Here is a 10392-nt window from a genome sequence, read left to right as displayed (position 1 = left end):
ATTTTGTGACGGGGATTCTCCAAGACATGCATCTCCGTCAATATGAAGCCACCGTGGATAGCTATTATGCTATATACCCACAATTCCACCATTTGGTTCAACAAGGGAAGGTTAGCGAGGAGGGAATGTTTCCCTCTTGGGCCAATGAAGGAGCAAATGGGCAAGAAGGTGAAGGGAGTGATAACTCTCGTTGTGGAGATACGGTGGAGCTCAATAGTGAGGGAAATGAGTTCATGGACTTCAATGCAAGTGATGCATCCAAAGAAGCTTGGGATAGTGACTTAGAGGGGGATGATGGGGATCTATAGAGATATCTTCAAAGATTGATGGAGCGGGCAAGAGGCACCCATCAAGGCTTAAGTGAAGTTTCCTTTATCCCTTCTCACTTTAATTTTCATGAAAAGAATTTGATGTTTTGATAATTTGTTGTACCATATTTGTTTTGATTTTATTGGAGTCCTAGCAACATTGAAGGACTAACACCTTGGCTTTATTAAGGTGTTCATTATTATTGTTCCCGACTTGTAAAATCCAAAATGACAATCTTTAGTTTCATGCATTGCATTCCATGTGCATAAACTCCCCCGAAATTCATGACATTAGAAATAATGTCTATTTTGGTTTGGGGAAGTCCATGCATATGCATTGGGAGCTAATTTAAATAATACTCTCCACCATAACAGAAACACATGCATCATGTAGTGTAGCTTAGTATAGTTTGCATTTAGTTTAGAAATCATGCATTTTCATTGCATAATTTCCTATCGTATTGGCCATTGAGGACAATGCCCATACTAGTGTGGGGATGGGAAATTCTAACTTCACTTTTATTCAAAATCCAAAAATATCAAAAATTTCGAAAAATCTAAAAAAATTGTAAAATTGAAAATCCAAAAACAAGTTCATTTCTTTTGTAGTGTAGTCTGGTATATATTGTTTTGTATATATTGTCTTTGTTCATCCTTATTCACAATGATTGACTACACCACATCCGAGACATGAGGTTATTGAAGACCGCATGGTATGATCTTTCCAATCTCCTTTTTCCACTTTATGTTAATGACTATGTGGCTTTATTTTGATTGATGCGGTAAAAACAATGTGAATTTAGGATTGCATTTAGATTATTTGGCATACTAGTTGGTAGAACCATATGCATTAGGATGTATATATATTAGTTGCATCATGGCATATAGATTGCATGTTAGAGAAATTTTGCGAAACCGTCTATTTGGGAAGCTTGACAAGTGTATATAGGCCCTAGTAGATGCTTTTTCTTCTTAAGACTTTGCTTGTTAAAATACTTGTAAAACACCCTAGGATGTGTCATGCTAGTATCCTTTGACACATGGATTAAGGCCTAGTCAAGAGTACCTTGTGGTGTGATAACTCCTTGGCTACCGTTTATTCCAAGGTGACCCTTGAAACCATGCAACCATCATTCATCCATGTTCTACCACATTTTGTCATCAAAGGGATTGGGCATAAAAATTATTCAAATTTGAGTTCAAGAAATGAAATAAAATGTCAAAAAGTTTGCAAATTGCATCAAAAGAAAAAAGTATCAAAAATAGCTCCTACAGCTTCAAAAATAAGCACCCTCCCTACAAATGGGGTGACTTTGAAAATGTTCAAAAGAAAATGCAAGAAAAAGTTGAAATTGTCAAGTATTGAAATGCCAAAAATCAAAAAGAAATGGCAAAAAGAAAGTGTTCTCAAATGTCAAATGCCACAAGAAATTGGGGGGGGGGGGGGACAACAACAAAAGCAAACTCCCAAATGAAACTCAAGTTTTATTGATCCCTTTTCCATCGGATCCACTTTTGTGCATGGTAGAGAGGGGACGACCCTTCTTCTTGTCTAGGCAAGAAGGGGAATTCCGCGATCCTCTAGTGTTTCTAACACCATAGGGAGTCTATTCTTGACAAAAGCATTTAACGATTGAGGACAAAGGTACCCTAGCTTGACACAACTTTGAGGTGATTTATTGGTATCCTTCTAGTCTTAGTAGTTTGAAGAAACCATATCTATGAAGGAGTGTGTACCCTTGAATTGCTTCCCATTTAGATAATTTCCGCCACTTAGATGAGGAAACTGGCTATTCCTTTTGTATATGCATCCATTACTTGATTTTGTGTGCTTTAATGATTGTATATATCACCATTTTGGCAAGACACACCTTGCCTTGCAAGAAGCCATCCTACCTCATGGTTGTCTTATTGTGAGTTGAAGGGGCGGAGTGAGACCTGCTAATTGTCTCATATCGGCTATATTAGTAGGATAGTTTAAATAAGGGTCCTAATTTTGTCACCTCTTTACTCGGGACGAGCAAAGGTTCGGTTTGGGGATATTTGATGTGATCAATATTTGAGCATATTTAGTCCCCGAATTAGCCTCGTTCCTATGCATTTTAGTGCATATTTGGGTCATTTACTATCTTTAGTCCTTTGTTTTACATATTCTTTGAGGTTTTGTTTCCTTGGTAGGAGAGGAGTGCAAACCTTGCATTTTCATAGCAAAATAGAGCTAAGTTGATTGAATCTAATGACCAAGCATCAAAGAGAAGACAAGACTAGAAGGCCTTTGTACATAATGTAGTAGATGGGCAATGATGAAGAAGATCCTTGAATCCCCGACAAAAAACCGGAGGATTGTTGGAAGAAGAAAAGAAGAAGAGAAGAAATGGCAAAGATTCGAGCGTCTCACCTATGAGGCCGCTCGTCCAAGCTGCCCAGCCGCTCGTCCAGAAGCTATACAATCCGAGACGCTCGGATTGTCCTCCAGAGCAATACGTCCCCTTCTTTCTTCATTCAAGATGCGCATATTTTTGGAAGACTAGCGAAAAGGAGACCCGCATCTTTTCTTGAGATGAGCGATTCCTCATGGACTTAATCGTCATTTAAGCCCTTAGTAACCCTAATTTGTGCACCTAATCCCCACTATAAATACCCCGTTAGTCTAATTAGATTATGATGTTCTTTTTATTAATCTTTAGTGTAGTTTATATTATTCTAATCTCTCTTTAATCTTTTAATCAACTTCTAGTCAAGTATTAATACAAATCTCATTTCCTTAATTTCTCTATTGTTCATCTTTTATTTTGGGTAATTGAAGATTATTTGGGTTTATTGGGAGATTGACAACCTTCCATCAATCATCAAGTACTTCTATTATTCTTTGCATTATTATTTTGGAGTCATCATTAAGTATAATTCTCTTAATCCCTTTTTAATTTGTTAATCATCTTCATTTATTCATCATGTTTTGCTTTGTTAATATGATTGACAACCTTGTTAACATGTCAAACTTGATAATGAGTGAGTAGTTTCCTAAACCAGGGTTAATCGGGAAATAGGGGAAACTAACATGGGGGATGATTCATGCTTAATTTAATATGTTCACATAATTTATTTGCTTGCTTGTTGTGATCTCAACTTATGCACATGTTATGTTTGATGAAATGCGAGCCTATGAATCCTTGCATTTTTTACCCATCACTTACCTTTTCAATGAGATTTGTAATACATAAACCAACTCGAGTCTCATTAGACCATGCATATAGTTGAGTAGGGAGGATTAAGTCGACTTGTAGGTGTTGTACAATCTAATTGATTCGGCTCCGGGACCCAAATTTTGCTGGGATTGTAAGATATAAACCAACTCGATCCTATCACAACAATAATTGTTTGCTTATAATTTGAGAATATGTTTGTATGATCAATTCCAATGAATCTCCTATGAACCTATGACACCCTAGTGCTTTTAATCAATTGTTTACATCTCATTTTAGTCATCTTGCTTGTTTACTTTTATTGTTATTTAGTTTACTGATCTTCTTATCTCAACCCAAATTGTGACACCCCTAGACACCACTACTTGCAATCGAAAATCCTACATTAATACCCGTCCCTTGGGATCCGACCTTTACTTGCCTCTTTACTAGTAGTAGAGTTGTTTGTGAAGTTATAAATATTGTTTTGGTCTAGGTGCTCCTAACGACAAGTAACCGAAATCTAAGCTCAAAGCGGACCGACCACCCCGGGACCTAAATTCTCATAGGGATTGTAAGATATACACCAACTCGATTCCATCACAACAATAAGTGCTTGCACCTATTTGAGAACATGTTTGTATAATCTATTCCCATGAATCCCCTATGAACCCATGACACCTTAGTACTTTTAATCATTTGTTTACAAACCCCTTTAATTACTTTACTGTGTTTTCATTAATTTACATTCATCTTGTTGATTAGTTTAGACCACATCTCATCTCAACCCAATTTGTGACACCCTTAGACATAGCTACTTACAATTGAAAATCCTACATCAATACCCATCCCTTGGGATCCAACCTTTACTTACCTCTTTACTAAGAGTAGTTTGTGAAGTTATAAATATTGTTTTCGTTGGTAGCTTTTGACGACGAGTTTATACCGAACCAAAAATGGCGCCGTTGCCGGGGACGGTGTTCAATTGATTAGATTTTCATTAAATATTTTTAGTTGTGTCTTTCTTTACCTTGGGGAAGTTAATCTCCTCAAGGTTGTTCTAATTGTTTTCGAGTTGTTTGATATTTTGCATGACTAGGATATCACAAAGTAATTTATTACCTATTGATTTCGAGATTGAAAGGACCTTAACCAACAATAGAAGAGTTGCTAGAGGTAATTCAAGAGTTATAGGTATTGGTGAGATTGTGGACATTCAACCAAATAACATTGAGTTTACCAACCCTTTTGCAAGAGAAGGAGAGTATAACCCAATTCAAAACCCACCACAAAATCAACCTACAATGCAAAAATTTTCATCACATTCCGTACCAACCGAGGAGAACCTACCAAACGGTACTCCTACACCGCCACATTTAACCGGTAATTTCATTGCCAAATCCGCATTCATACAATTAGTTGAGAGAAGTCAATTTGGAGGGATGCCTAGTGAAGACCCTCATTCACATATGGAGACTTTTTGTGTCTATTGTGAGGCAATTTCTCAAACCGGAGTTACTCAAGAAAAAATCCGGTGGGTATTGTTTCCTTTTTCTTTGATCGGTACCTCAAAGCAATGGTTGAAGAGCCTAGACAAGGCTACACTTGGTATTGATTCATGGAAGAAGTTAGCACTTGCCTTCTACAAGAAATTCTACCTTCCGGAGAAAACTAATATATTGAGAGCCCAAATCACCGGGTTCAAGCAAAGAGATGAGGAATCATTATATGAAGTATGGGAGAGATTTAAGGACACTTGTCGTTCTTGTCCACGGCATGGACTTAGTGAGTGGTTCCTTGTGCAAAAATTTTGGAACGACCTATATGAAGACTCCCGCAATATTCTTAATATGGGATCCAATGGGATGTTTACCGAACTTGATGACAATCAAACATGGGCCAAAATCGAAGAGATGGCAGCTCATAATTGCCAATTTAGTAGGCCTCGAAAGGCCACTAGAGGAGGAAAGCATGAGGTAGATTCCATCACTCAATTGGGTGCTCAACTAAGTGCTCATATCGACACCATCAATTTGAAGTTTGAGAAGGCCATGGCTAAGCTTGATGAAGCCTCCAAATCACCCAAACAACATGTCAATGCTATGGTGGCATCATCCTCGATCCCAAGTGGAGTATGTGAAAGTTGTCGAACCTTGGGACATGATCAAAATGAATGTAGGGGAACAAGTGAACAAGCCAATGCTTTCCAAGCATACAAGATTGGCACCCCTTATTCCAACTACTATAATAAGAACACCAAATTCCATCCAAATCTTTCATACAAGAGCCAAAATGTCCAAAACCCCCAACAAACATACTCCCCACCTCCAATGAGAAACCAAGCTCAAAGACCTCTTTTCAACCAATGCCAAGGATACCAAAATCAACCTTCTTACAACCAATCAAATGACCAAACCTTTGATGTTCAAAAAGCAGTCCTCCAAATGCAAAAGAACCAACAAGAATTTTTCACCCAAATGCAAAAAGATAGCCAAGCTAAAGAGATCACCATCAACAACATTCTTGCCCAAACCAAAATGTTAGAAACTCAAATGACTCAATTAGCATCTTCTAGTTCTCAAAGAAAAAAGGGGCAATTACCACCTCAAGGTAATCCTCCAAGACATGAGACGGTTAGTGCCATCCATTTGAGAAGTGGTACAAGAAATGAGGGGGCAAATAGGCCAATTGAGGAAGATATTGTGGATATTAGTCACAAGCAAGGAGTTGTGGAGAATTCTAAGGAGGTAGATCCTACTACCAATGAAGTTTCAAAGAAGAAGAATGAAGAGAAGGCTAAGGAAAAAGAGCCTATTATGATCAGACTTCCATTCCCAAGTCGACAAGCTAAGCCTAAGCTTGATGATCAACATGGAATGTTTAAAGAAATTGTGAAGAACCTAGAAGTCTCAATCCCATTCACGGAATTGATCACTCATGTTCCGACTTATGCAAAATACATGAAAGATATTCTTACCAAGAAGAAATCCATCCGAAAGCTAGAGACTATTGCCTTTACCAAAGTAATTAGTGCTATTCTTCAAGGAAGTTCCCCTCCAAAGCTCAAAGATCCGGGAAGTTTTTCTACTCCATGTACCATTGGCGACACTACAATTAACAAAGCATTATGTGACCTTGGAGAATCTGTAATGTCATACAATACTCGGTATGTAAGAGGCTAGGGATGGGAGAGCTCAAATGCACCAACATCACTCTTCAAATGGCGGATCGGTCAACAAAGGTACCTTTAGGGGTATGAGAGGATGTGCTTGTGAGAATTGGAAAATTCTTCATCCCGGTAGACTTTGTCATTGTAGACATGGGAGAGGATTCCAACATTCCTATCATTTTAGGAAGACCTTTCTTACATACCGCCGGAGCGGTAATCGATGTGAAACATGGAGAGCTCACACTTGAAGTGGCAGATGAGACAATCACTTAATCTTGATAAAACCATGAGAGCTCCCCGACTACATGAGCCATGTTTCATGATCGATTATTATAGCCGAGAAAGTGATAGGATGAAGCTAGAATCTCTATGCAATGATCAAGACATGGGTAAAGAAACACCACGCACATGGAAGAAGAAAGTGGATGACCTTCAAGTAGCTCTATCCGGAGAGCAAGGAATTTTCAACAACAATGAGAGCTTGAATAGCTCACCCATCATGACAAGTAATGAAGAAGGCCTCATAGGCCAAGACAACAGGAAAGAAGAGTTGCCCTTATTAACTCCTGACATCATTGGGGAATAAGCTAGTGAAGTTTGTGGTCTATGGGACGACGACTTTGAAGGATTGGTCAATCCCTATATTGGAAATGCTATGACCTTAGACCAAGTCTTTGTGGATCCTTGCCATCACTTTAACTTGGAATACAACAATGAAGAAAACAATGTGCAAAGGTTTACCCAAGACCTCTATCATGCAAATGAGTAAGCTTTCGACTACTTCTACAAGGTGTTGAGCAACGTCAACAACACCTTAGATTTGCCCCCTTGACATCTCATCCAAGAATGAGAGTTTGGTGGAGTCCTCCCTAAACCACCATTTGTAAATATTCTAACCTTCTAACTCGTATTTCATCTATTACAGTTTTGTCATTTTTAGATTTGCATTTTTGTGCTTTGATCAAGATTTTTGACATGAGAGCAAGTGAGGGAGGTATTTTAACATGTTTTGATGTGTAGTGTTTGATCAAGTGTGGGGATAGCAATTGCCTAGGCTGACCGAGCCTTCGTAGTGCACCCACAACAATGAACAAAGGAAAAGAAGAAAGAATGACATGGGAAAAAGAAACCCCACAGGCAAAACTGAGCCCGTGGGAGCTGAAGATGATTCGGGCGTCCCCAGTATCAATCCGGGCGTGCCAGAGAAGAATCCGAGCGTCCTGGCCTTAGGACGCGGGTCCTGGGAATGTTTGAATTGAATAAAATATGCTGAAAGATAATTTGAGCAGATCACCCTCAGGACGCTCGTCCCCAACTTTGAGCCGCTCGTCTTGGCATCAGTCCGCGCGTACTGGCATGCTTCAAGGTTTATGAAATTTCCATGTAAGGAAATCTTCTCATCCCAAGGAGAATCTGAGCGTCCCCAAATGGAATTCGCTCGTGCTGAGTCTGATCCGCGCGTCCTGGCACGTGTTTACAATTTCTAGAAATGCTGTAAGATGATCCGAGCGTCCCGTGATTGATCCGCGCATCCTGACCTACTACTTAAGTAAAACACGGGATGAATCCTTCTCCCCAATTCATTTCTTTCTTCCTAAAACATAATCACATACATTTTCTCCCTCAAAACCCTCAATCCCCTCATTCAAAAACACAAATTTCTCAACAAAATTCATCACCATTCAAACAAAACTTGCTCAAAACAAGATTAAATCACTCCTTTATCAACAAAAGACCATCTAAACATCAAATTCCTCCCAAATTGAATCAATTTTTTAGGGTTTGGGTACAAAATTGAAAATCCTAAAATTGATTAAGGAATTGATTGAAGTTTGAGGGAAACAAGGAGCATTCAAACAAAATCTTGGTTTGTTAATACTAATTTGAGAAGGAGAACACAATGGCAAGGACCAAAGGCGGAAACAAGGCACCCAAGACTCCAAATTTATCAAAGCGACAACAAGCTCTTCTTGCATGTAAGGCTTTGGTGGTGACACACCCAAGGGTGGAAATCCAAGAAATCGCAACTCCTATTGAGGAAGCTACCACACCTTCTCCGGTTATAGAACAATTGCCAAATTTTTCGGAGGTAACTTTCTTAACGATGCTCATAGGAATGCATTTTTATCCCTTACTAGAAAGATTATTGTGGCTACCAAGTTTATATGTCAAGACACTTTATAAAAATTTGGTGTGCTTGAAAGAACTAGAACATTTATCGAGTTCATGAGGTTATTAGCGCTCTTTGAAATGGAAGAATTGACATGCCCTTCATTAACCATGGAGTTCATAAGCTCCTTGAAGGTGTATAAGGTAGAGACTCGACATTTTGTTGATTTCCGTCCTGAAAACAAGAGTAGAAGCATGACTTTGAATGAGTTTGGTAATGTGTTTGGTCTTTTACAATATCACCATTATGAGAAGAAGCCTTTGAAATATGATGCCGCACCCCTTTCGAAAGCTATTACCGGTCGAAGTTTGATTCTTTTCGGGAGTGTCATGCTCTATATGTTAATCATCCGTGCATAAGAGTATGGCACAAGTTTGTGGGCAATACCTTGATTGCTAGAAAAGGCACCAATCACTTCACCGAACTAGATTTTGTCTACCTTGAGTCCTACATGAATATCAATGGAAAGTTCACCAAAAATTACAACATTCTTCAACTATTGCTTGATTGGTGGCTTGAGATTGATAATGGGAAAGACGGAGCGGCCTTCATTGTAAACGGCGGCTTAGTAACGAGGCTAGCTAAGCACTTTAACCCAAATTTCAACAAATATAACTCCTACAAACCGGTTAAAGGGAGCAACCTCCTAGATATGAGCACTATGATAAACAAATTCCATTGGGCCAAGGATGGCAATCTTGACAACAAATTTGAGTGGCTCATCAGAGAAGCTAAGTGCTTTGTCTTGCCTAGCAATATTTGTCGTCTCTCCGTCCGTAGACTAAACTACCTATTGCCCATCTCTAAGGAAGCCGAAGTGATAATGAAGCAACATAGGCAACCAAATGCAAAGCCCTCCTCCTCCTCCATTGTGTCTCCACCATAACCCTTTGCCTCTCAAGAATTCAAACCAAGTGGCTCTAATATCATGATAGGCAACGATTATTTGACCCAACTAATGCAACAAATGCATAAAGAAGCTCATAAAGATCAGGTGAATGCCTACCATGCCCAATATCCACCCCTTATACATTTAGCTAGGCAAGAGCTTCTTGATTCTTCATGTCCTTTGCCTAGTTGGACGGATATGGAGGTATTCTTCCCTAATGCTTCTCAAGATGCCGAAATTGATAGTCGGGTGGCATATGGAAAAGGAGGTTGTTGTTTATGAAGACGGGGAAGGTAGTGATTCTTGCCAAGAAGAAGAAGAAGAAGAGCAAGGTTCAAATGATGATGATGAGAGTGGTAAAGCCTCCGGGTCAATGGAGGTGGATGATGAGGATGATGAAGAAGAAATTGATGATAATGATGAGGATGTCGCCATGAGCGACAATTGAGGGTTGAAAAGCTATTTGGAGGATGCTACATATGAGGGGTTGATCACTTAACTTCAACCTATTCCATTGTGAGTTTCCTACACCTCCTTTAGCTTTGTTTATATCTCTTGTTTTTAAAATTTTAATCTTGATCACTTGTTTTGAGTCCTAGCAACATTTAAAGGACTCCCACCTCGGTTCCATTGAGGTGTCTCATTTATTGTTCCCACTTGTACAATCCAAAATG

The 10392-nt window shown here is 39.0% G+C and overlaps 1 non-coding gene across 1 annotated transcript; it reads right to left on the bottom strand.

The window, feature by feature from the left end:
• Window positions 1-5166: 5166 nt before the first annotated feature.
• LOC141625668 (small nucleolar RNA R71) lies at window positions 5167-5273 on the bottom strand. The gene has a single exon (XR_012535435.1). It is a non-coding gene; the product is annotated as a small nucleolar RNA R71 (small nucleolar RNA).
• Between the last annotated feature and the right edge of the window lie 5119 nt (window positions 5274-10392).

Source organism: Silene latifolia, chromosome X (genome assembly GCF_048544455.1).
Source record: "Silene latifolia isolate original U9 population chromosome X, ASM4854445v1, whole genome shotgun sequence".
Taxonomy (NCBI): Eukaryota; Viridiplantae; Streptophyta; class Magnoliopsida; order Caryophyllales; family Caryophyllaceae; genus Silene; species Silene latifolia.
This window is presented reverse-complemented; position numbering and strand designations above follow the sequence as displayed.